The sequence below is a fragment of the Clavelina lepadiformis genome, chromosome 9 (assembly GCF_947623445.1).
Source record: "Clavelina lepadiformis chromosome 9, kaClaLepa1.1, whole genome shotgun sequence".
Lineage (NCBI taxonomy): Eukaryota > Metazoa > Chordata > Ascidiacea > Aplousobranchia > Clavelinidae > Clavelina > Clavelina lepadiformis.
Genome location: NC_135248.1, coordinates 5,139,903 through 5,161,399, shown reverse-complemented (window position 1 = coordinate 5,161,399; position 21,497 = coordinate 5,139,903). Strand labels below are relative to the sequence as shown.

At 40.7% G+C, this 21,497-nt stretch overlaps 46 non-coding genes across 46 annotated transcripts; all 46 read left to right on the top strand.

Annotated features, from left to right (window-relative positions):
- Positions 1–250: 250 nt before the first annotated feature.
- Positions 251–323, top strand: Trnak-uuu (transfer RNA lysine (anticodon UUU)). The gene has a single exon. It is a non-coding gene; the product is annotated as a tRNA-Lys (tRNA).
- A 360-nt stretch (positions 324–683) lies between these two features.
- Positions 684–765, top strand: Trnal-aag (transfer RNA leucine (anticodon AAG)). The gene has a single exon. It is a non-coding gene; the product is annotated as a tRNA-Leu (tRNA).
- Positions 766–918: 153 nt separating this feature from the next.
- On the top strand, positions 919–1,000 carry Trnal-uag (transfer RNA leucine (anticodon UAG)). The gene has a single exon. It is a non-coding gene; the product is annotated as a tRNA-Leu (tRNA).
- A 430-nt stretch (positions 1,001–1,430) lies between these two features.
- On the top strand, positions 1,431–1,503 carry Trnak-uuu (transfer RNA lysine (anticodon UUU)). Its single transcript has one exon. It is a non-coding gene; the product is annotated as a tRNA-Lys (tRNA).
- A 360-nt stretch (positions 1,504–1,863) lies between these two features.
- Trnal-aag (transfer RNA leucine (anticodon AAG)) lies at positions 1,864–1,945 on the top strand. The gene has a single exon. It is a non-coding gene; the product is annotated as a tRNA-Leu (tRNA).
- Positions 1,946–2,610: 665 nt separating this feature from the next.
- Trnak-uuu (transfer RNA lysine (anticodon UUU)) lies at positions 2,611–2,683 on the top strand. Its single transcript has one exon. It is a non-coding gene; the product is annotated as a tRNA-Lys (tRNA).
- Positions 2,684–3,042: 359 nt separating this feature from the next.
- On the top strand, positions 3,043–3,124 carry Trnal-aag (transfer RNA leucine (anticodon AAG)). Its single transcript has one exon. It is a non-coding gene; the product is annotated as a tRNA-Leu (tRNA).
- A 665-nt stretch (positions 3,125–3,789) lies between these two features.
- On the top strand, positions 3,790–3,862 carry Trnak-uuu (transfer RNA lysine (anticodon UUU)). Its single transcript has one exon. It is a non-coding gene; the product is annotated as a tRNA-Lys (tRNA).
- A 359-nt stretch (positions 3,863–4,221) lies between these two features.
- Trnal-uag (transfer RNA leucine (anticodon UAG)) lies at positions 4,222–4,303 on the top strand. The gene has a single exon. It is a non-coding gene; the product is annotated as a tRNA-Leu (tRNA).
- A 430-nt stretch (positions 4,304–4,733) lies between these two features.
- Positions 4,734–4,806, top strand: Trnak-uuu (transfer RNA lysine (anticodon UUU)). The gene has a single exon. It is a non-coding gene; the product is annotated as a tRNA-Lys (tRNA).
- A 360-nt stretch (positions 4,807–5,166) lies between these two features.
- Positions 5,167–5,248, top strand: Trnal-aag (transfer RNA leucine (anticodon AAG)). Its single transcript has one exon. It is a non-coding gene; the product is annotated as a tRNA-Leu (tRNA).
- A 153-nt stretch (positions 5,249–5,401) lies between these two features.
- Positions 5,402–5,483, top strand: Trnal-uag (transfer RNA leucine (anticodon UAG)). Its single transcript has one exon. It is a non-coding gene; the product is annotated as a tRNA-Leu (tRNA).
- Positions 5,484–5,913: 430 nt separating this feature from the next.
- Positions 5,914–5,986, top strand: Trnak-uuu (transfer RNA lysine (anticodon UUU)). The gene has a single exon. It is a non-coding gene; the product is annotated as a tRNA-Lys (tRNA).
- Positions 5,987–6,346: 360 nt separating this feature from the next.
- Trnal-aag (transfer RNA leucine (anticodon AAG)) lies at positions 6,347–6,428 on the top strand. The gene has a single exon. It is a non-coding gene; the product is annotated as a tRNA-Leu (tRNA).
- Positions 6,429–7,093: 665 nt separating this feature from the next.
- On the top strand, positions 7,094–7,166 carry Trnak-uuu (transfer RNA lysine (anticodon UUU)). The gene has a single exon. It is a non-coding gene; the product is annotated as a tRNA-Lys (tRNA).
- A 360-nt stretch (positions 7,167–7,526) lies between these two features.
- On the top strand, positions 7,527–7,608 carry Trnal-aag (transfer RNA leucine (anticodon AAG)). The gene has a single exon. It is a non-coding gene; the product is annotated as a tRNA-Leu (tRNA).
- Positions 7,609–8,273: 665 nt separating this feature from the next.
- Trnak-uuu (transfer RNA lysine (anticodon UUU)) lies at positions 8,274–8,346 on the top strand. Its single transcript has one exon. It is a non-coding gene; the product is annotated as a tRNA-Lys (tRNA).
- A 359-nt stretch (positions 8,347–8,705) lies between these two features.
- On the top strand, positions 8,706–8,787 carry Trnal-aag (transfer RNA leucine (anticodon AAG)). Its single transcript has one exon. It is a non-coding gene; the product is annotated as a tRNA-Leu (tRNA).
- A 665-nt stretch (positions 8,788–9,452) lies between these two features.
- On the top strand, positions 9,453–9,525 carry Trnak-uuu (transfer RNA lysine (anticodon UUU)). Its single transcript has one exon. It is a non-coding gene; the product is annotated as a tRNA-Lys (tRNA).
- A 359-nt stretch (positions 9,526–9,884) lies between these two features.
- On the top strand, positions 9,885–9,966 carry Trnal-uag (transfer RNA leucine (anticodon UAG)). Its single transcript has one exon. It is a non-coding gene; the product is annotated as a tRNA-Leu (tRNA).
- A 430-nt stretch (positions 9,967–10,396) lies between these two features.
- On the top strand, positions 10,397–10,469 carry Trnak-uuu (transfer RNA lysine (anticodon UUU)). Its single transcript has one exon. It is a non-coding gene; the product is annotated as a tRNA-Lys (tRNA).
- A 360-nt stretch (positions 10,470–10,829) lies between these two features.
- Positions 10,830–10,911, top strand: Trnal-aag (transfer RNA leucine (anticodon AAG)). Its single transcript has one exon. It is a non-coding gene; the product is annotated as a tRNA-Leu (tRNA).
- A 153-nt stretch (positions 10,912–11,064) lies between these two features.
- Trnal-uag (transfer RNA leucine (anticodon UAG)) lies at positions 11,065–11,146 on the top strand. Its single transcript has one exon. It is a non-coding gene; the product is annotated as a tRNA-Leu (tRNA).
- A 430-nt stretch (positions 11,147–11,576) lies between these two features.
- Trnak-uuu (transfer RNA lysine (anticodon UUU)) lies at positions 11,577–11,649 on the top strand. Its single transcript has one exon. It is a non-coding gene; the product is annotated as a tRNA-Lys (tRNA).
- Positions 11,650–12,009: 360 nt separating this feature from the next.
- On the top strand, positions 12,010–12,091 carry Trnal-aag (transfer RNA leucine (anticodon AAG)). The gene has a single exon. It is a non-coding gene; the product is annotated as a tRNA-Leu (tRNA).
- A 665-nt stretch (positions 12,092–12,756) lies between these two features.
- Trnak-uuu (transfer RNA lysine (anticodon UUU)) lies at positions 12,757–12,829 on the top strand. The gene has a single exon. It is a non-coding gene; the product is annotated as a tRNA-Lys (tRNA).
- Positions 12,830–13,189: 360 nt separating this feature from the next.
- Positions 13,190–13,271, top strand: Trnal-aag (transfer RNA leucine (anticodon AAG)). Its single transcript has one exon. It is a non-coding gene; the product is annotated as a tRNA-Leu (tRNA).
- A 153-nt stretch (positions 13,272–13,424) lies between these two features.
- Positions 13,425–13,506, top strand: Trnal-uag (transfer RNA leucine (anticodon UAG)). Its single transcript has one exon. It is a non-coding gene; the product is annotated as a tRNA-Leu (tRNA).
- A 430-nt stretch (positions 13,507–13,936) lies between these two features.
- Trnak-uuu (transfer RNA lysine (anticodon UUU)) lies at positions 13,937–14,009 on the top strand. Its single transcript has one exon. It is a non-coding gene; the product is annotated as a tRNA-Lys (tRNA).
- Positions 14,010–14,369: 360 nt separating this feature from the next.
- Trnal-aag (transfer RNA leucine (anticodon AAG)) lies at positions 14,370–14,451 on the top strand. Its single transcript has one exon. It is a non-coding gene; the product is annotated as a tRNA-Leu (tRNA).
- A 388-nt stretch (positions 14,452–14,839) lies between these two features.
- Trnal-uag (transfer RNA leucine (anticodon UAG)) lies at positions 14,840–14,921 on the top strand. Its single transcript has one exon. It is a non-coding gene; the product is annotated as a tRNA-Leu (tRNA).
- Positions 14,922–15,351: 430 nt separating this feature from the next.
- On the top strand, positions 15,352–15,424 carry Trnak-uuu (transfer RNA lysine (anticodon UUU)). The gene has a single exon. It is a non-coding gene; the product is annotated as a tRNA-Lys (tRNA).
- A 360-nt stretch (positions 15,425–15,784) lies between these two features.
- Trnal-aag (transfer RNA leucine (anticodon AAG)) lies at positions 15,785–15,866 on the top strand. The gene has a single exon. It is a non-coding gene; the product is annotated as a tRNA-Leu (tRNA).
- Positions 15,867–16,019: 153 nt separating this feature from the next.
- Trnal-uag (transfer RNA leucine (anticodon UAG)) lies at positions 16,020–16,101 on the top strand. The gene has a single exon. It is a non-coding gene; the product is annotated as a tRNA-Leu (tRNA).
- A 430-nt stretch (positions 16,102–16,531) lies between these two features.
- Trnak-uuu (transfer RNA lysine (anticodon UUU)) lies at positions 16,532–16,604 on the top strand. The gene has a single exon. It is a non-coding gene; the product is annotated as a tRNA-Lys (tRNA).
- Positions 16,605–16,964: 360 nt separating this feature from the next.
- On the top strand, positions 16,965–17,046 carry Trnal-aag (transfer RNA leucine (anticodon AAG)). The gene has a single exon. It is a non-coding gene; the product is annotated as a tRNA-Leu (tRNA).
- Positions 17,047–17,199: 153 nt separating this feature from the next.
- Positions 17,200–17,281, top strand: Trnal-uag (transfer RNA leucine (anticodon UAG)). The gene has a single exon. It is a non-coding gene; the product is annotated as a tRNA-Leu (tRNA).
- A 430-nt stretch (positions 17,282–17,711) lies between these two features.
- On the top strand, positions 17,712–17,784 carry Trnak-uuu (transfer RNA lysine (anticodon UUU)). Its single transcript has one exon. It is a non-coding gene; the product is annotated as a tRNA-Lys (tRNA).
- Positions 17,785–18,143: 359 nt separating this feature from the next.
- Trnal-aag (transfer RNA leucine (anticodon AAG)) lies at positions 18,144–18,225 on the top strand. The gene has a single exon. It is a non-coding gene; the product is annotated as a tRNA-Leu (tRNA).
- Positions 18,226–18,378: 153 nt separating this feature from the next.
- Trnal-uag (transfer RNA leucine (anticodon UAG)) lies at positions 18,379–18,460 on the top strand. The gene has a single exon. It is a non-coding gene; the product is annotated as a tRNA-Leu (tRNA).
- A 430-nt stretch (positions 18,461–18,890) lies between these two features.
- On the top strand, positions 18,891–18,963 carry Trnak-uuu (transfer RNA lysine (anticodon UUU)). Its single transcript has one exon. It is a non-coding gene; the product is annotated as a tRNA-Lys (tRNA).
- Positions 18,964–19,621: 658 nt separating this feature from the next.
- On the top strand, positions 19,622–19,703 carry Trnal-aag (transfer RNA leucine (anticodon AAG)). Its single transcript has one exon. It is a non-coding gene; the product is annotated as a tRNA-Leu (tRNA).
- Positions 19,704–19,856: 153 nt separating this feature from the next.
- Positions 19,857–19,938, top strand: Trnal-uag (transfer RNA leucine (anticodon UAG)). The gene has a single exon. It is a non-coding gene; the product is annotated as a tRNA-Leu (tRNA).
- Positions 19,939–20,368: 430 nt separating this feature from the next.
- Trnak-uuu (transfer RNA lysine (anticodon UUU)) lies at positions 20,369–20,441 on the top strand. The gene has a single exon. It is a non-coding gene; the product is annotated as a tRNA-Lys (tRNA).
- Positions 20,442–20,801: 360 nt separating this feature from the next.
- Trnal-aag (transfer RNA leucine (anticodon AAG)) lies at positions 20,802–20,883 on the top strand. The gene has a single exon. It is a non-coding gene; the product is annotated as a tRNA-Leu (tRNA).
- Positions 20,884–21,036: 153 nt separating this feature from the next.
- Trnal-uag (transfer RNA leucine (anticodon UAG)) lies at positions 21,037–21,118 on the top strand. Its single transcript has one exon. It is a non-coding gene; the product is annotated as a tRNA-Leu (tRNA).
- Positions 21,119–21,497: the final 379 nt, after the last annotated feature.

Here is a 21,497-nt window from a genome sequence, read left to right as displayed (position 1 = left end):
GCATCAAGTTTTGACTTTCGCTGGCTTGAACGGTTGGATAAAATGTAGACGCCTCTCATCAAACAATACATGAAACTAACCAGCACTATGTAACACAATATCAACCTCTTCACACTTGAAATTGTTTCCTAATTCAGCCTTATCACAAATGTGCCTGTTAAAATTGAATTTTGTTGCATCAGCCACCAAGCTTAATATTTAAATTCAAATTTGATAGGAGGGATTTCCGATGTAATCTAACAAAAGAGGGGCCCGGTTAGCTCAGTCGGTAGAGCGTTGGACTTTTAATCCAACGGTCAAGGGTTCAAATCCCTTATCGGGCGCGACTTTTACAGTATTCTGACAAAAAACCGTAAGCCAGATCTTTCGCAAAAGTTATTATTTCATCTCTAGAGCGGAAATCAATCTCGATTCGTCTTGCTGAGAGTCAGTCTAAACACTAAATTGGAACATTTAGGAGACACCCCAAATCGTGCAAGTTAAACATGACGCGAGACAGTAGAAACGCAAACTTGTGAAACTTTTACAAATGTTGTATTGAAACCATTATGGTGCAAGATATTTAAAAGTGGTTTGGAACAACAATTACACGTAAACTCTGTTTGTATCAAACTTGTTCCCTCGAAGACCGATCTGGTGCAGGGAGGTTAAAACGAGACTCCGATCGCTAACTTAACAACATAGGTAGCGTGGCCGAGCGGTCTAAGGCGCTGGTTTAAGGCACCCGTCATTTCGATGGCGTGGGTTCGAATCCCACCGCTGCCATTGGATTCACAAATTTTATGCTTAACTTCACTCCGCAATCATGGAGTGGTCTTCCTTACTTTAATAAATCAATGAGACGGCCGCTTGTTAGTGTTTCGTACGTTTGAAGATGTACTGAAAATCCAATTAAGATTTCAAATCGCTTGTAAACGCGGTAGTGTGGCCGAGTGGTCTAAGGCGCTGGTTTTAGGCACCAGTCATTTCGATGGCGTGGGTTCGAATCCCACCACTGCCAGTGTAATTACGGTGCGTCTTGTCAATATTTCTTCATCCCATCACGCTGAATAGCGGCTAAGAAATATTCTTTACACACGAAGATGGCTTTCTTTGCCTATCGCTTTCGCATGGTATTGTAGAAGAAAGTTAAAGTTGTAAAAGTGACACATATTTTCAAGCTATCATTTGGAGTAAATCAGCATCAAGTTTTGACTTTCGCTGGCTTGAACGGTTGGATAAAATGTAGACGCCTCTCATCAAACAATACATGAAACTAACCAGCACTATGTAACACAATATCAACCTCTTCACACTTGAAATTGTTTCCTAATTCAGCCTTATCACAAATGTGCCTGTTAAAATTGAATTTTGTTGCATCAGCCACCAAGCTTAATATTTAAATTCAAATTTGATAGGAGGGATTTCCGATGTAATCTAACAAAAGAGGGGCCCGGTTAGCTCAGTCGGTAGAGCGTTGGACTTTTAATCCAACGGTCAAGGGTTCAAATCCCTTATCGGGCGCGACTTTTACAGTATTCTGACAAAAAACCGTAAGCCAGATCTTTCGCAAAAGTTATTATTTCATCTCTAGAGCGGAAATCAATCTCGATTCGTCTTGCTGAGAGTCAGTCTAAACACTAAATTGGAACATTTAGGAGACACCCCAAATCGTGCAAGTTAAACATGACGCGAGACAGTAGAAACGCAAACTTGTGAAACTTTTACAAATGTTGTATTACAACCATTATGGTGTAAGATATTTAAAAGTGGTTTGGAACAACAATTACACGTAAACTCTGTTTGTATCAAACTTGTTCCCTCGAAGACCGATCTGGTGCAGGGAGGTTAAAACGAGACTCCGATCGCTTACTTACCAACATAGGTAGCGTGGCCGAGCGGTCTAAGGCGCTGGTTTAAGGCACCAGTCATTTCGATGGCGTGGGTTCGAATCCCACCGCTGCCATTGGATTCACAAATTTTATGCTTAACTTCACTCCGCAATCATGGAGTGGTCTTCCTTACTTTAATAAATCAATGAGACGGCCGCTTGTTAGTGTTTCGTACGTTTGAAGATGTACTGAAAATCCAATTAAGATTTCAAATCGCTTGTAAACGCGGTAGTGTGGCCGGTTGGTCTAACGCGCTGGTTTTAGGCACCAGTCATTTCGATGGCGTGGGTTCGAATCCCACCACTGCCAGTGTAATTACGGTGCGTCTTGTCAATATTTCTTCATCCCATCACGCTGAATAGCGGCTAAGAAATATTCTTTACACACCAAGATGGCTTTCTTTGCCTATCGCTTTCGCATGGTATTGTAGAAGAAAGTTAAAGTTGTAAAAGTGACACATATTTTCAAGCTATCATTTGGAGTAAATCAACATCAAGTTTTGACTTTCGCTGGCTTGAACGGTTGGATAAAATGTAGACGCCTCTCATCAAACAATACATGAAACTAATCAACACTATGTAACACAATATCAACCTCTTCACACTTGAAATTGTTTCCTAATTCAGCCTTATCACAAATGTGCCTGTTAAAATTGAATTTTGTTGCATCAGCCACCAAGCTTAATATTTAAATTCAAATTTGATAGGAGGGATTTCCGATGTAATCTAACAAAAGAGGAGCCCGGTTAGCTCAGTTGGTAGAGCGTTGGACGTTTAATCCAACGGTCAAGGGTTCAAATCCCTTATCGGGCGCGACTTTTACAGTATTCTGACAAAAAACCGTAAGCCAGATCTTTCGCAAAAGTTATTATTTCATCTCCAGAACGGAAATCAATCTCGATTCGTCTTGCTGAGAGTCAGTCTAAACACTAAATTGGAACATTTAGGAGACACCCAAATCGTGCAAGTTAAACATGACGCGAGACAGTAGAAACGCAAACTTGTGAAACTTTTATAAATGTTGTATTACAACCATTATGGTGTAAGATATTTAAAAGTGGTTTGGAACAACAATTACACGTAAACTCTGTTTGTATCAAACTTGTTCCCTCGAAGACCGATCTGGTGCAGGGAGGTTAAAACGAGACTCCGATCGCTTACTTAACAACATAGGTAGCGTGGCCGAGCGGTCTAAGGCGCTGGTTTAAGGCACCAGTCATTTCGATGGCGTGGGTTCGAATCCCACCGCTGCCATTGGATTCACAAATTTTATGCTTAACTTCACTCCGCAATCATGGAGTGGTCTTCCTTACTTTAATAAATCAATGAGACGGCCGCTTGTTAGTGTTTCGTACGTATGAAGATGTACTGAAAATCCAATTAAGATTTCAAATCGCTTGTAAACGCGGTAGTGTGGCCGAGTGGTCTAAGGGGCTGGTTTTAGGCACCAGTCATTTCGAAGGCGTGGTTTCGAATCCCACCACTGCCAGTGTAATTACGGTGCGTCTTGTCAATATTTCTTCATCCCATCACGCTGAATAGCGGCTAAGAAATATTCTTTACACACCAAGATGGCTTTCTTTGCCTATCGCTTTCGCATGGTATTGTAGAAGAAAGTTAAAGTTGTAAAAGTGACACATATTTTCAAGCTATCATTTGGAGTAAATCAACATCAAGTTTTGACTTTCGCTGGCTTGAACGGTTGGATAAAATGTAGACGCCTCTCATCAAACAATACATGAAACTAATCAACACTATGTAACACAATATCAACCTCTTCACACTTGAAATTGTTTCCTAATTCAGCCTTATCACAAATGTGCCTGTTAAAATTGAATTTTGTTGCATCAGCCACCAAGCTTAATATTTAAATTCAAATTTGATAGGAGGGATTTCCGATGTAATCTAACAAAAGAGGAGCCCGGTTAGCTCAGTTGGTAGAGCGTTGGACGTTTAATCCAACGGTCAAGGGTTCAAATCCCTTATCGGGCGCGACTTTTACAGTATTCTGACAAAAAACCGTAAGCCAGATCTTTCGCAAAAGTTATTATTTCATCTCCAGAGCGGAAATCAATCTCGATTCGTCTTGCTAAGAGTCAGTCTAAACACTAAATTGGAACATTTAGGAGACACCCAAATCGTGCAAGTTAAACATGACGCGAGACAGTAGAAACGCAAACTTGTGAAACTTTTATAAATGTTGTATTACAACCATTATGGTGTAAGATATTTAAAAGTGGTTTGGAACAACAATTACACGTAAACTCTGTTTGTATCAAACTTGTTCCCTCGAAGACCGATCTGGTGCAGGGAGGTTAAAACGAGACTCCGATCGCTTACTTAACAACATAGGTAGCGTGGCCGAGTGGTCTAAGGCGCTGGTTTTAGGCACCAGTCATTTCGATGGCGTGGGTTCGAATCCCACCACTGCCAGTGTAATTACGGTGCGTCTTGTCAATATTTCTTCATCCCATCACGCTGAATAGCGGCTAAGAAATATTCTTTACACACCAAGATGGCTTTCTTTGCCTATCGCTTTCGCATGGTATTGTAGAAGAAAGTTAAAGTTGTAAAAGTGACACATATTTTCAAGCTATCATTTGGAGTAAATCAACATCAAGTTTTGACTTTCGCTGGCTTGAACGGTTGGATAAAATGTAGACGCCTCTCATCAAACAATACATGAAACTAACCAACACTATGTAACACAATATCAACCTCTTCACACTTGAAATTGTTTCCTAATTCAGCCTTATCATAAATGTGCCTGTTAAAATTGAATTTTGTTGCATCAGCCACCAAGCTTAATATTTAAATTCAAATTTGATAGCACGGATTTCCGATGTAATCTAACAAAAGAAGAGCCCGGTTAGCTCAGTCGGTAGAGCGTTGGACTTTTAATCCAACGGTCAATAGTTCAAATCCCTTATCGGGCGCGACTTTTACAGTATTCTGACAAAAAACCGTAAGCCAGATCTTTCGCAAAAGTTATTATTTCATCTCCAGAGCGGAAATCAATCTCGATTCGTCTTGCTGAGAGTCAGTCTAAACACTAAATTGGAACATTTAGGAGACACCCCAAATCGTGCAAGTTAAACATGACGCGAGACAGTAGAAACGCAAACTTGTGAAACTTTTACAAATGTTGTATTGAAACCATTATGGTGCAAGATATTTAAAAGTGGTTTGGAACAACAATTACACGTAAACTCTGTTTGTATCAAACTTGTTCCCTCGAAGACCGATCTGGTGCAGGGAGGTTAAAACGAGACTCCGATCGCTAACTTAACAACATAGGTAGCGTGGCCGAGCGGTCTAAGGCGCTGGTTTAAGGCACCCGTCATTTCGATGGCGTGGGTTCGAATCCCACCGCTGCCATTGGATTCACAAATTTTATGCTTAACTTCACTCCGCAATCATGGAGTGGTCTTCCTTACTTTAATAAATCAATGAGACGGCCGCTTGTTAGTGTTTCGTACGTTTGAAGATGTACTGAAAATCCAATTAAGATTTCAAATCGCTTGTAAACGCGGTAGTGTGGCCGAGTGGTCTAAGGCGCTGGTTTTAGGCACCAGTCATTTCGATGGCGTGGGTTCGAATCCCACCACTGCCAGTGTAATTACGGTGCGTCTTGTCAATATTTCTTCATCCCATCACGCTGAATAGCGGCTAAGAAATATTCTTTACACACGAAGATGGCTTTCTTTGCCTATCGCTTTCGCATGGTATTGTAGAAGAAAGTTAAAGTTGTAAAAGTGACACATATTTTCAAGCTATCATTTGGAGTAAATCAGCATCAAGTTTTGACTTTCGCTGGCTTGAACGGTTGGATAAAATGTAGACGCCTCTCATCAAACAATACATGAAACTAACCAGCACTATGTAACACAATATCAACCTCTTCACACTTGAAATTGTTTCCTAATTCAGCCTTATCACAAATGTGCCTGTTAAAATTGAATTTTGTTGCATCAGCCACCAAGCTTAATATTTAAATTCAAATTTGATAGGAGGGATTTCCGATGTAATCTAACAAAAGAGGGGCCCGGTTAGCTCAGTCGGTAGAGCGTTGGACTTTTAATCCAACGGTCAAGGGTTCAAATCCCTTATCGGGCGCGACTTTTACAGTATTCTGACAAAAAACCGTAAGCCAGATCTTTCGCAAAAGTTATTATTTCATCTCTAGAGCGGAAATCAATCTCGATTCGTCTTGCTGAGAGTCAGTCTAAACACTAAATTGGAACATTTAGGAGACACCCCAAATCGTGCAAGTTAAACATGACGCGAGACAGTAGAAACGCAAACTTGTGAAACTTTTACAAATGTTGTATTGAAACCATTATGGTGCAAGATATTTAAAAGTGGTTTGGAACAACAATTACACGTAAACTCTGTTTGTATCAAACTTGTTCCCTCGAAGACCGATCTGGTGCAGGGAGGTTAAAACGAGACTCCGATCGCTAACTTAACAACATAGGTAGCGTGGCCGAGCGGTCTAAGGCGCTGGTTTAAGGCACCAGTCATTTCGATGGCGTGGGTTCGAATCCCACCGCTGCCATTGGATTCACAAATTTTATGCTTAACTTCACTCCGCAATCATGGAGTGGTCTTCCTTACTTTAATAAATCAATGAGACGGCCGCTTGTTAGTGTTTCGTACGTTTGAAGATGTACTGAAAATCCAATTAAGATTTCAAATCGCTTGTAAACGCGGTAGTGTGGCCGGTTGGTCTAAGGCGCTGGTTTTAGGCACCAGTCATTTCGATGGCGTGGGTTCGAATCCCACCACTGCCAGTGTAATTACGGTGCGTCTTGTCAATATTTCTTCATCCCATCACGCTGAATAGCGGCTAAGAAATATTCTTTACACACCAAGATGGCTTTCTTTGCCTATCGCTTTCGCATGGTATTGTAGAAGAAAGTTAAAGTTGTAAAAGTGACACATATTTTCAAGCTATCATTTGGAGTAAATCAACATCAAGTTTTGACTTTCGCTGGCTTGAACGGTTGGATAAAATGTAGACGCCTCTCATCAAACAATACATGAAACTAACCAACACTATTTAACACAATATCAACCTCTTCACACTTGAAATTGTTTCCTAATTCAGCCTTATCACAAATGTGGCTGTTAAAATTGAATTTTGTTGCATCAGCCACCAAGCTTAATATTTAAATTCAAATTTGATAGCACGGATTTCCGATGTAATCTAACAAAAGAAGAGCCCGGTTAGCTCAGTCGGTAGAGCGTTGGACTTTTAATCCAACGGTCAAGGGTTTAAATCCCTTATCGGGCGCGACTTTTACAGTATTCTGACAAAAAACCGTAAGCCAGATCTTTCGCAAAAGTTATTATTTCATCTCCAGAGCGGAAATCAATCTCGATTCGTCTTGCTGAGAGTCAGTCTAAACACTAAATTGGAACATTTAGGAGACACCCCAAATCGTACAAGTTAAACATGACGCGAGACAGTAGAAACGCAAACTTGTGAAACTTTTATAAATGTTGTATTACAACCATTATGGTGTAAGATATTTAAAAGTGGTTTGGAACAACAATTACACGTAAACTCTGTTTGTATCAAACTTGTTCCCTCGAAGACCGATCTGGTGCAGGGAGGTTAAAACGAGACTCCGATCGCTTACTTACCAACATAGGTAGCGTGGCCGAGCGGTCTAAGGCGCTGGTTTAAGGCACCAGTCATTTCGATGGCGTGGGTTCGAATCCCACCGCTGCCATTGGATTCACAAATTTTATGCTTAACTTCACTCCGCAATCATGGAGTGGTCTTCCTTACTTTAATAAATCAATGAGACGGCCGCTTGTTAGTGTTTCGTACGTTTGAAGATGTACTGAAAATCCAATTAAGATTTCAAATCGCTTGTAAACGCGGTAGTGTGGCCGGTTGGTCTAAGGCGCTGGTTTTAGGCACCAGTCATTTCGATGGCGTGGGTTCGAATCCCACCACTGCCAGTGTAATTACGGTGCGTCTTGTCAATATTTCTTCATCCCATCACGCTGAATAGCGGCTAAGAAATATTCTTTACACACCAAGATGGCTTTCTTTGCCTATCGCTTTCGCATGGTATTGTAGAAGAAAGTTAAAGTTGTAAAAGTGACACATATTTTCAAGCTATCATTTGGAGTAAATCAACATCAAGTTTTGACTTTCGCTGGCTTGAACGGTTGGATAAAATGTAGACGCCTCTCATCAAACAATACATGAAACTAATCAACACTATGTAACACAATATCAACCTCTTCACACTTGAAATTGTTTCCTAATTCAGCCTTATCACAAATGTGCCTGTTAAAATTGAATTTTGTTGCATCAGCCACCAAGCTTAATATTTAAATTCAAATTTGATAGGAGGGATTTCCGATGTAATCTAACAAAAGAGGAGCCCGGTTAGCTCAGTTGGTAGAGCGTTGGACGTTTAATCCAACGGTCAAGGGTTCAAATCCCTTATCGGGCGCGACTTTTACAGTATTCTGACAAAAAACCGTAAGCCAGATCTTTCGCAAAAGTTATTATTTCATCTCCAGAACGGAAATCAATCTCGATTCGTCTTGCTGAGAGTCAGTCTAAACACTAAATTGGAACATTTAGGAGACACCCAAATCGTGCAAGTTAAACATGACGCGAGACAGTAGAAACGCAAACTTGTGGAACTTTTATAAATGTTGTATTACAACCATTATGGTGTAAGATATTTAAAAGTGGTTTGGAACAACAATTACACGTAAACTCTGTTTGTATCAAACTTGTTCCCTCGAAGACCGATCTGGTGCAGGGAGGTTAAAACGAGACTCCGATCGCTTACTTAACAACATAGGTAGCGTGGCCGAGCGGTCTAAGGCGCTGGTTTAAGGCACCAGTCATTTCGATGGCGTGGGTTCGAATCCCACCGCTGCCATTGGATTCACAAATTTTATGCTTAACTTCACTCCGCAATCATGGAGTGGTCTTCCTTACTTTAATAAATCAATGAGACGGCCGCTTGTTAGTGTTTCGTACGTATGAAGATGTACTGAAAATCCAATTAAGATTTCAAATCGCTTGTAAACGCGGTAGTGTGGCCGAGTGGTCTAAGGGGCTGGTTTTAGGCACCAGTCATTTCGATGGCGTGGTTTCGAATCCCACCACTGCCAGTGTAATTACGGTGCGTCTTGTCAATATTTCTTCATCCCATCACGCTGAATAGCGGCTAAGAAATATTCTTTACACACCAAGATGGCTTTCTTTGCCTATCGCTTTCGCATGGTATTGTAGAAGAAAGTTAAAGTTGTAAAAGTGACACATATTTTCAAGCTATCATTTGGAGTAAATCAACATCAAGTTTTGACTTTCGCTGGCTTGAACGGTTGGATAAAATGTAGACGCCTCTCATCAAACAATGCATGAAACTAATCAACACTATGTAACACAATATCAACCTCTTCACACTTGAAATTGTTTCCTAATTCAGCCTTATCACAAATGTGCCTGTTAAAATTGAATTTTGTTGCATCAGCCACCAAGCTTAATATTTAAATTCAAATTTGATAGGAGGGATTTCCGATGTAATCTAACAAAAGAGGAGCCCGGTTAGCTCAGTTGGTAGAGCGTTGGACGTTTAATCCAACGGTCAAGGGTTCAAATCCCTTATCGGGCGCGACTTTTACAGTATTCTGACAAAAAACCGTAAGCCAGATCTTTCGCAAAAGTTATTATTTCATCTCCAGAGCGGAAATCAATCTCGATTCGTCTTGCTAAGAGTCAGTCTAAACACTAAATTGGAACATTTAGGAGACACCCAAATCGTGCAAGTTAAACATGACGCGAGACAGTAGAAACGCAAACTTGTGAAACTTTTATAAATGTTGTATTACAACCATTATGGTGTAAGATATTTAAAAGTGGTTTGGAACAACAATTACACGTAAACTCTGTTTGTATCAAACTTGTTCCCTCGAAGACCGATCTGGTGCAGGGAGGTTAAAACGAGACTCCGATCGCTTACTTAACAACATAGGTAGCGTGGCCGAGTGGTCTAAGGCGCTGGTTTTAGGCACCAGTCATTTCGATGGCGTGGGTTCGAATCCCACCACTGCCAGTGTAATTACGGTGCGTCTTGTCAATATTTCTTCATCCCATCACGCTGAATAGCGGCTAAGAAATATTCTTTACACACCAAGATGGCTTTCTTTGCCTATCGCTTTCGCATGGTATTGTAGAAGAAAGTTAAAGTTGTAAAAGTGACACATATTTTCAAGCTATCATTTGGAGTAAATCAACATCAAGTTTTGACTTTCGCTGGCTTGAACGGTTGGATAAAATGTAGACGCCTCTCATCAAACAATACATGAAACTAACCAACACTATGTAACACAATATCAACCTCTTCACACTTGAAATTGTTTCCTAATTCAGCCTTATCATAAATGTGCCTGTTAAAATTGAATTTTGTTGCATCAGCCACCAAGCTTAATATTTAAATTCAAATTTGATAGCACGGATTTCCGATGTAATCTAACAAAAGAAGAGCCCGGTTAGCTCAGTCGGTAGAGCGTTGGACTTTTAATCCAACGGTCAATAGTTCAAATCCCTTATCGGGCGCGACTTTTACAGTATTCTGACAAAAAACCGTAAGCCAGATCTTTCGCAAAAGTTATTATTTCATCTCCAGAGCGGAAATCAATCTCGATTCGTCTTGCTGAGAGTCAGTCTAAACACTAAATTGGAACATTTAGGAGACACCCCAAATCGTGCAAGTTAAACATGACGCGAGACAGTAGAAACGCAAACTTGTGAAACTTTTACAAATGTTGTATTGAAACCATTATGGTGCAAGATATTTAAAAGTGGTTTGGAACAACAATTACACGTAAACTCTGTTTGTATCAAACTTGTTCCCTCGAAGACCGATCTGGTGCAGGGAGGTTAAAACGAGACTCCGATCGCTAACTTAACAACATAGGTAGCGTGGCCGAGCGGTCTAAGGCGCTGGTTTAAGGCACCCGTCATTTCGATGGCGTGGGTTCGAATCCCACCGCTGCCATTGGATTCACAAATTTTATGCTTAACTTCACTCCGCAATCATGGAGTGGTCTTCCTTACTTTAATAAATCAATGAGACGGCCGCTTGTTAGTGTTTCGTACGTTTGAAGATGTACTGAAAATCCAATTAAGATTTCAAATCGCTTGTAAACGCGGTAGTGTGGCCGAGTGGTCTAAGGCGCTGGTTTTAGGCACCAGTCATTTCGATGGCGTGGGTTCGAATCCCACCACTGCCAGTGTAATTACGGTGCGTCTTGTCAATATTTCTTCATCCCATCACGCTGAATAGCGGCTAAGAAATATTCTTTACACACGAAGATGGCTTTCTTTGCCTATCGCTTTCGCATGGTATTGTAGAAGAAAGTTAAAGTTGTAAAAGTGACACATATTTTCAAGCTATCATTTGGAGTAAATCAGCATCAAGTTTTGACTTTCGCTGGCTTGAACGGTTGGATAAAATGTAGACGCCTCTCATCAAACAATACATGAAACTAACCAGCACTATGTAACACAATATCAACCTCTTCACACTTGAAATTGTTTCCTAATTCAGCCTTATCACAAATGTGCCTGTTAAAATTGAATTTTGTTGCATCAGCCACCAAGCTTAATATTTAAATTCAAATTTGATAGGAGGGATTTCCGATGTAATCTAACAAAAGAGGGGCCCGGTTAGCTCAGTCGGTAGAGCGTTGGACTTTTAATCCAACGGTCAAGGGTTCAAATCCCTTATCGGGCGCGACTTTTACAGTATTCTGACAAAAAACCGTAAGCCAGATCTTTCGCAAAAGTTATTATTTCATCTCTAGAGCGGAAATCAATCTCGATTCGTCTTGCTGAGAGTCAGTCTAAACACTAAATTGGAACATTTAGGAGACACCCCAAATCGTGCAAGTTAAACATGACGCGAGACAGTAGAAACGCAAACTTGTGAAACTTTTACAAATGTTGTATTGAAACCATTATGGTGCAAGATATTTAAAAGTGGTTTGGAACAACAATTACACGTAAACTCTGTTTGTATCAAACTTGTTCCCTCGAAGACCGATCTGGTGCAGGGAGGTTAAAACGAGACTCCGATCGCTAACTTAACAAAATAGGTAGCGTGGCCGAGCGGTCTAAGGCGCTGGTTTAAGGCACCAGTCATTTCGATGGCGTGGGTTCGAATCCCACCGCTGCCATTGGATTCACAAATTTTATGCTTAACTTCACTCCGCAATCATGGAGTGGTCTTCCTTACTTTAATAAATCAATGAGACGGCCGCTTGTTAGTGTTTCGTACGTTTGAAGATGTACTGAAAATCCAATTAAGATTTCAAATCGCTTGTAAACGCGGTAGTGTGGCCGGTTGGTCTAAGGCGCTGGTTTTAGGCACCAGTCATTTCGATGGCGTGGGTTCGAATCCCACCACTGCCAGTGTAATTACGGTGCGTCTTGTCAATATTTCTTCATCCCATCACGCTGAATAGCGGCTAAGAAATATTCTTTACACACCAAGATGGCTTTCTTTGCCTATCGCTTTCGCATGGTATTGTAGAAGAAAGTTAAAGTTGTAAAAGTGACACATATTTTCAAGCTATCATTTGGAGTAAATCAACATCAAGTTTTGACTTTCGCTGGCTTGAACGGTTGGATAAAATGTAGACGCCTCTCATCAAACAATACATGAAACTAACCAACACTATTTAACACAATATCAACTTCTTCACACTTGAAATTGTTTCCTAATTCAGCCTTATCACAAATGTGGCTGTTAAAATTGAATTTTGTTGCATCAGCCACCAAGCTTAATATTTAAATTCAAATTTGATAGCACGGATTTCCGATGTAATCTAACAAAAGAAGAGCCCGGTTAGCTCAGTCGGTAGAGCGTTGGACTTTTAATCCAACGGTCAAGGGTTCAAATCCCTTATCGGGCGCGACTTTTACAGTATTCTGACAAAATACCGTAAGCCAGATCTTTCGCAAAAGTTATTATTTCATCTCCAGAGCGGAAATCAATCTCGATTCGTCTTGCTGAGAGTCAGTCTAAACACTAAATTGGAACATTTAGGAGACACCCCAAATCGTACAAGTTAAACATGACGCGAGACAGTAGAAACGCAAACTTGTGAAACTTTTATAAATGTTGTATTACAACCATTATGGTGTAAGATATTTAAAAGTGGTTTGGAACAACAATTACACGTAAACTCTGTTTGTATCAAACTTGTTCCCTCGAAGACCGATCTGGTGCAGGGAGGTTAAAACGAGACTCCGATCGCTTACTTAACAACATAGGTAGCGTGGCCGAGCGGTCTAAGGCGCTGGTTTAAGGCACCAGTCATTTCGATGGCGTGGGTTCGAATCTCACCGCTGCCATTGGATTCACAAATTTTATGCTTAACTTCACTCCGCAATCATGGAGTGGTCTTCCTTACTTTAATAAATCAATGAGACGGCCGCTTGTTAGTGTTTCGTACGTTTGAAGATGTACTGAAAATCCAATTAAGATTTCAAATCGCTTGTAAAAGCGGTAGTGTGGCCGAGTGGTCTAAGGCGCTGGTTTTAGGCACCAGTCATTTCGATGGCGTGGGTTCGAATCCCACCACTGCCAGTGTAATTACGGTGCGTCTTGTCAATATTTCTTCATCCCATCACGCTGAATAGCGGCTAAGAAATATTCTTTACACACCAAGATGGCTTTCTTTGCCTATCGCTTTCGCATGGTATTGTAGAAGAAAGTTAAAGTTGTAAAAGTGACACATATTTTCAAGCTATCATTTGGAGTAAATCAGCATCAAGTTTTGACTTTCGCCGGCTTGAACGGTTGGATAAAATGTAGACGCCTCTCATCAAACAATACATGAAACTAACCAACACTATGTAACACAATATCAACCTCTTCACACTTGAAATTGTTTCCTAATTCAGCCTTATCACAAATGTGCCTGTTAAAATTGAATTTTGTTGCATCAGCCACCAAGCTTAATATTTAAATTCAAATTTGATAGCACGGATTTCCGATGTAATCTAACAAAAGAGGAGCCCGGTTAGCTCAGTCGGTAGAGCGTTGGACTTTTAATCCAACGGTCAAGGGTTCAAATACCTTATCGGGCGCGACTTTTACAGTATTCTGACAAAAAACCGTAAGCCAGATCTTTCGCAAAAGTTATTATTTCATCTCCAGAGCGGAAATCAATCTCGATTCGTCTTGCTGAGAGTCAGTCTAAACACTAAATTGGAACATTTAGGAGACACCCCAAATCGTGCAAGTTAAACATGACGCGAGACAGTAGAAACGCAAACTTGTGAAACTTTTATAAATGTTGTATTGAAACAATTATAGTGCAAGATATTTAAAAGTGGTTTGGAACAACAATTACACGTAAACTCTGTTTGTATCAAACTTGTTCCCTCGAAGACCGATCTGGTGCAGGGAGGTTAAAACGAGACTCCGATCGCTAACTTAACAACATAGGTAGCGTGGCCGAGCGGTCTAAGGCGCTGGTTTAAGGCACCCGTCATTTCGATGGCGTGGGTTCGAATCCCACCGCTGCCATTGGATTTACAAATTTTATGCTTAACTTCACTCCGCAATCATGGAGTGGTCTTCCTTACTTTAATAAATCAATGAGACGGCCGCTTGTTAGTGTTTCGTACGTTTGAAGATGTACTGAAAATCCAATTAAGATTTCAAATCGCTTGTAAACGCGGTAGTCTGGCCGAGTGGTCTAAGGCGCTGGTTTTAGGCACCAGTCATTTCGATGGCGTGGGTTGGAATCCCACCGCTGCCATTGGATTCACAAATTTTATGCTTAACTTCACTCCGCAATCATGGAGTGGTCTTCCTTACTTTAATAAATCAATGATATGGCCGCTTTTTAGTGTTTCGTACGTTTGAAGATGTACTGTAAATCCAATTAAGATTTCAAATCGCTTGTAAACGCGGTAGTGTGGCCGAGTGGTCTAAGGCGCTGGTTTTAGGCACCAGTCATTTCGATGGCGTGGGTTCGAATCCCACCACTGCCAGTGTAATTACGGTGCGTCTTGTCAATATTTCTTCATCCCATCACGCTGAATAGCGGCTAAGAAATATTCTTTACACACCAAGATGGCTTTCTTTGCCTATCGCTTTCGCATGGTATTGTAGAAGAAAGTTAAAGTTGTAAAAGTGACACATATTTTCAAGCTATCATTTGGAGTAAATCAGCATCAAGTTTTGACTTTCGCTGGCTTGAACGGTTGGATAAAATGTAGACGCCTCTCATCAAACAATACATGAAACTACCCAACACAATGTAACACAATATCAACCTCTTCACACTTGAAATTGTTTCCTAATTCAGCCTTATCACAAATGTGCCTGTTAAAGTTGAATTTTGTTGCATCAGCCACCAAGCTTAATATTTAAATTCAAATTTGATAGGAGGGATTTCCGATGTAATCTAACAAAAGAGGAGCCCGGTTAGCTCAGTCGGTAGAGCATTGGACTTTTAATCCAACGGTCAAGGGTTCAAATCCCTTATCGAGCGCGACTTTTACAGTATTCTGACAAAAAACCGTAAGCCAGATCTTTCGCAAAAGTTATTATTTCATCTCCAGAGCGGAAATCAATCTCGATTCGTCTTGCTGAGAGTCAGTCTAAACACTAAATTGGAAAATTTAGGAGACACCCCAAATCGTGCAAGTTAAACATGACGCGAGACAGTAGAAACGCAAACTTGTGAAACTTTTATAAATGTTGTATTACAACCATTATGGTGTAAGATATTTAAAAGTGGTTTGGAACAACAATTACACGTAAACTCTGTTTGTATCAAACTTGTTCCCTCGAAGACCGATCTGGTGCAGGGAGGTTAAAACGAGACTCCGATCGCTTACTTAACAACATAGGTAGCGTGGCCGAGCGGTCTAAGGCGCTGGTTTAAGGCACCAGTCATTTCGATGGCGTGGGTTCGAATCCCACCGCTGCCATTGGCTTCACAAATTTTATGCTTAACTTCACTCCGCAATCATGGAGTGGTCTTTCTTACTTTAATAAATCAATGAGATGGCCGCTTTTTAGTGTTTCGTACGTTTGAAGATGTACTGTAAATCCAATTAAGATTTCAAATCGCTTGTAAAAGCGGTAGTGTGGCCGAGTGGTCTAAGGCGCTGGTTTTAGGCACCAGTCATTTCGATGGCGTGGGTTCGAATCCCACCACTGCCAGTGTAATTACGGTGCGTCTTGTCAATATTTCTTCATCCCATCACGCTGAATAGCGGCTAAGAAATATTCTTTACACACCAAGATGGCTTTCTTTGCCTATCGCTTTCGCATGGTATTGTAGAAGAAAGTTAAAGTTGTAAAAGTGACACATATTTTCAAGCTATCATTTGGAGTAAATCAGCATCAAGTTTTGACTTTCGCCGGCTTGAACGGTTGGATAAAATGTAGACGCCTCTCATCAAACAATACATGAAACTACCCAACACTACGTAACACAATATCAACCTCTTCACACTTGAAATTGTTTCCTAATTCAGCCTTATCACAAATGTGCCTGTTAAAATTGAATTTTGTTGCATCAGCCACCAAGCTTAATAATTAAATTCAAATTTGATAGGAGGGATTTCCGATGTAATCTAACAAAAGAGGAGCCCGGTTAGCTCAGTTGGTAGAGCGTTGGACTTTTAATCCAACGGTCAAGGGTTCAAATCCCTTATCGGGCGCGACTTTTACAGTATTCTGACAAAAAACCGTAAGCCAGATCTTTCGGAAAAGTTATTATTTCATCTCCAGAGCGGAAATCAATCTCGATTCGTCTTGCTGAGAGTCAGTATCAACACTAAATTGGAACATTTAGGAGACACCCCAAATCGTGCAAGTTAAACATGACGCGAGACAGTAGAAACGCAAACTTGTGAAACTTTTATAAATGTTGTATTACAACCATTATGGTGTAAGATATTTAAAAGTGGTTTGGAACAACAATTACACGTAAACTCTGTTTGTATCAAACTTGTTCCCTCGAAGACCGATCTGGTGCAGGGAGGTTAAAACGAGACTCCGATCGCTTACTTAACAACATAGGTAGCGTGGCCGAGCGGTCTAAGGCGCTGGTTTAAGGCACCAGTCATTTCGATGGCGTGGGTTCGAATCCCACCGCTGCCATTGGATTCACAAATTTTATGCTTAACTTCACTCCGCAATCATGGAGTGGTCTTCCTTACTTTAATAAATCAATGAGACGGCCGCTTGTTAGTGTTTCGTACGTATGAAGATGTACTGAAAATCCAATTAAGATTTCAAATCGCTTGTAAACGCGGTAGTGTGGCCGAGTGGTCTAAGGGGCTGGTTTTAGGCACCAGTCATTTCGATGGCGTGGGTTCGAATCCCACCACTGCCAGTGTAATTACGGTGCGTCTTGTCAATATTTCTTCATCCCATCACGCTGAATAGCGGCTAAGAAATATTCTTTACACACCAAGATGGCTTTCTTTGCCTATCGCTTTCGCATGGTATTGTAGAAGAAAGTTAAAGTTGTAAAAGTGACACATATTTTCAAGCTATCATTTGGAGTAAATCAACATCAAGTTTTGACTTTCGCTGGCTTGAACGGTTGGATAAAATGTAGACGCCTCTCATCAAACAATACATGAAACTAACCAACACTATGTAACACAATATCAACCTCTTCACACTTGAAATTGTTTCCTAATTCAGCCTTATCACAAATGTGCCTGTTAAAATTGAATTTTGTTGCATCAGCCACCAAGCTTAATATTTAAATTCAAATTTGATAGGAGGGATTTCCGATGTAATCTAACAAAAGAGGAGCCCGGTTAGCTCAGTTGGTAGAGCGTTGGACGTTTAATCCAACGGTCAAGGGTTCAAATCCCTTATCGGGCGCGACTTTTACAGTATTCTGACAAAAAACCGTAAGCCAGATCTTTCGCAAAAGTTATTATTTCATCTCCAGAGCGGAAATCAATCTCGATTCGTCTTGCTGAGAGTCAGTCTAAACACTAAATTGGAACATTTAGGAGACACCCAAATCGTGCAAGTTAAACATGACGCGAGACAGTAGAAACGCAAACTTGTGAAACTTTTATAAATGTTGTATTACAACCATTATGGTGTAAGATATTTAAAAGTGGTTTGGAACAACAATTACACGTAAACTCTGTTTGTATCAAACTTGTTCCCTCGAAGACCGATCTGGTGCAGGGAGGTTAAAACGAGACTCCGATCGCTTACTTAACAACATAGGTAGCGTGGCCGAGCGGTCTAAGGCGCTGGTTTAAGGCACCAGTCATTTCGATGGCGTGGGTTCGAATCCCACCGCTGCCATTGGATTCACAAATTTTATGCTTAACTTCACTCCGCAATCATGGAGTGGTCTTCCTTACTTTAATAAATCAATGAGACGGCCGCTTGTTAGTGTTTCGTACGTTTGAAGATGTACTGAAAATCCAATTAAGATTTCAAATCGCTTGTAAACGCGGTAGTGTGGCCGAGTGGTCTAAGGCGCTGGTTTTAGGCACCAGTCATTTCGATGGCGTGGGTTCGAATCCCACCACTGCCAGTGTAATTACGGTGCGTCTTGTCAATATTTCTTCATCCCATCACGCTGAATAGCGGCTAAGAAATATTCTTTACACACCAAGATGGCTTTCTTTGCCTATCGCTTTCGCATGGTATTGTAGAAGAAAGTTAAAGTTGTAAAAGTGACACATATTTTCAAGCTATCATTTGGAGTAAATCAACATCAAGTTTTGACTTTCGCTGGCTTGAACGGTTGGATAAAATGTAGACGCCTCTCATCAAACAATACATGAAACTACCCAACACTACGTAACACAATATCAACCTCTTCACACTTGAAATTGTTTCCTAATTCAGCCTTATCACAAATGTGCCTGTTAAAATTGAATTTTGTTGCATCAGCCACCAAGCTTAATAATTAAATTCAAATTTGATAGGAGGGATTTCCGATGTAATCTAACAAAAGAGGAGCCCGGTTAGCTCAGTCGGTAGAGCGTTGGACTTTTAATCCAACGGTCAAGGGTTCAAATCCCTTATCGGGCGCGACTTTTACAGTATTCTGACAAAAAACCGTAAGCCAGATCTTTCGCAAAAGTTATTATTTCATCTCCAGAGCGGAAATCAATCTCGATTCGTCTTGCTGAGAGTCAGTCTAAACACTAAATTGGAACATTTAGGAGACACCCAAATCGTGCAAGTTAAACATGACGCGAAACAGTAGAAACGCAAACTTGTGAAACTTTTATAAATGTTGTATTACAACCATTATGGTGTAAGATATTTAAAAGTGGTTTGGAACAACAATTACACGTAAACTCTGTTTGTATCAAACTTGTTCCCTCGAAGACCGATCTGGTGCAGGGAGGTTAAAACGAGACTCCGATCGCTTACTTAACAACATAGGTAGCGTGGCCGAGCGGTCTAAGGCGATTCGTCTTGCTGAGAGTCAGTCTAAACACTAAATTGGAACGTTTAGGAGACACCCAAATCGTGCAAGTTAAACATGACGCGAGACAGTAGAAACGCAAACTTGTGAAACTTTTATAAATGTTGTATTACAACCATTATGGTGTAAGATATTTAAAAATGGTTTGGAACAACAATTACACGTAAACTCTGTTTGTATCAAACTTGTTCCCTCGAAGACCGATCTGGTGCAGGGAGGTTAAAAGGAGACTCCGATCGCTTACTTAACAATATAGGTAGCGTGGCCGAGCGGTCTAAGGCGCTGGTTTAAGGCACCAGTCATTTCGATGGCGTGGGTTCGAATCCCACCGCTGCCATTGGATTCACAATTTTTATGCTTAACTTCACTCCGCAATCATGGAGTGGTCTTCCTTACTTTAATAAATCAATGAGACGGCCGCTTGTTAGTGTTTCGTACGTTTGAAGATGTACTGAAAATCCAATTAAGATTTCAAATCGCTTGTAAACGCGGTAGTGTGGCCGAGTGGTCTAAGGCGCTGGTTTTAGGCACCAGTCATTTCGATGGCGTGGGTTCGAATCCCACCACTGCCAGTGTAATTACGGTGCGTCTTTTCAATATTTCTTCATCCCATCACGCTGAATAGCGGCTAAGAAATATTCTTTACACACCAAGATGGCTTTCTTTGCCTATCGCTTTCGCATGGTATTGTAGAAGAAAGTTAAAGTTGTAAAAGTGACACATATTTTCAAGCTATCATTTGGAGTAAATCAGCATCAAGTTTTGACTTTCGCCGGCTTGAACGGTTGGATAAAATGTAGACGCCTCTCATCAAACAATACATGAAACTAACCAACACTATGTAACACAATATCAACCTCTTCACACTTGAAATTGTTTCCTAATTCAGCCTTATCACAAATGTGCCTGTTAAAATTGAATTTTGTTGCATCAGCCACCAAGCTTAATATTTAAATTCAAATTTGATAGGAGGGATTTCCGATGTAATCTAACAAAAGAGGAGCCCGGTTAGCTCAGTCGGTAGAGCGTTGGACTTTTAATCCAACGGTCAAGGGTTCAAATCCCTTATCGGGCGCGACTTTTACAGTATTCTGACAAAAAACCGTAAGCCAGATCTTTCGCAAAAGTTATTATTTCATCTCCAGAGCGGAAATCAATCTCGATTCGTCTTGCTGAGAGTCAGTCTAAACACTAAATTGGAACATTTAGGAGACACCCCAAATCGTGCAAGTTAAACATGACGCGAGACAGTAGAAACGCAAACTTGTGAAACTTTTATAAATGTTGTATTACAACCATTATGGTGTAAGATATTTAAAAGTGGTTTGGAACAACAATTACACGTAAACTCTGTTTGTATCAAACTTGTTCCCTCGAAGACCGATCTGGTGCAGGGAGGTTAAAACGAGACTCCGATCGCTTACTTAACAACATAGGTAGCGTGGCCGAGCGGTCTAAGGCGCTGGTTTAAGGCACCAGTCATTTCGATGGCGTGGGTTCGAATCCCACCGCTGCCATTGGATTCACAAATTTTATGCTTAACTTCACTCCGCAATCATGGAGTGGTCTTCCTTACTTTAATAAATCAATGAGACGGCCGCTTGTTAGTGTTTCGTACGTTTGAAGATGTACTGAAAATCCAATTAAGATTTCAAATCGCTTGTAAACGCGGTAGTGTGGCCGAGTGGTCTAAGGCGCTGGTTTTAGGCACCAGTCATTTCGATGGCGTGGGTTCGAATCCCACCACTGCCAGTGTAATTACGGTGCGTCTTGTCAATATTTCTTCATCCCATCACGCTGAATAGCGGCTAAGAAATATTCTTTACACACCAAGATGGCTTTCTTTGCCTATCGCTTTCGCATGGTATTGTAGAAGAAAGTTAAAGTTGTAAAAGTGACACATATTTTCAAGCTATCATTTGGAGTAAATCAACATCAAGTTTTGACTTTCGCTGGCTTGAACGGTTGGATAAAATGTAGACGCCTCTCATCAAACAATACATGAAACTACCCAACACTACGTAACACAATATCAACCTCTTCACACTTGAAATTGTTTCCTAATTCAGCCTTATCACAAATGTGCCTGTTAAAATTGAATTTTGTTGCATCAGCCACCAAGCTTAATAAT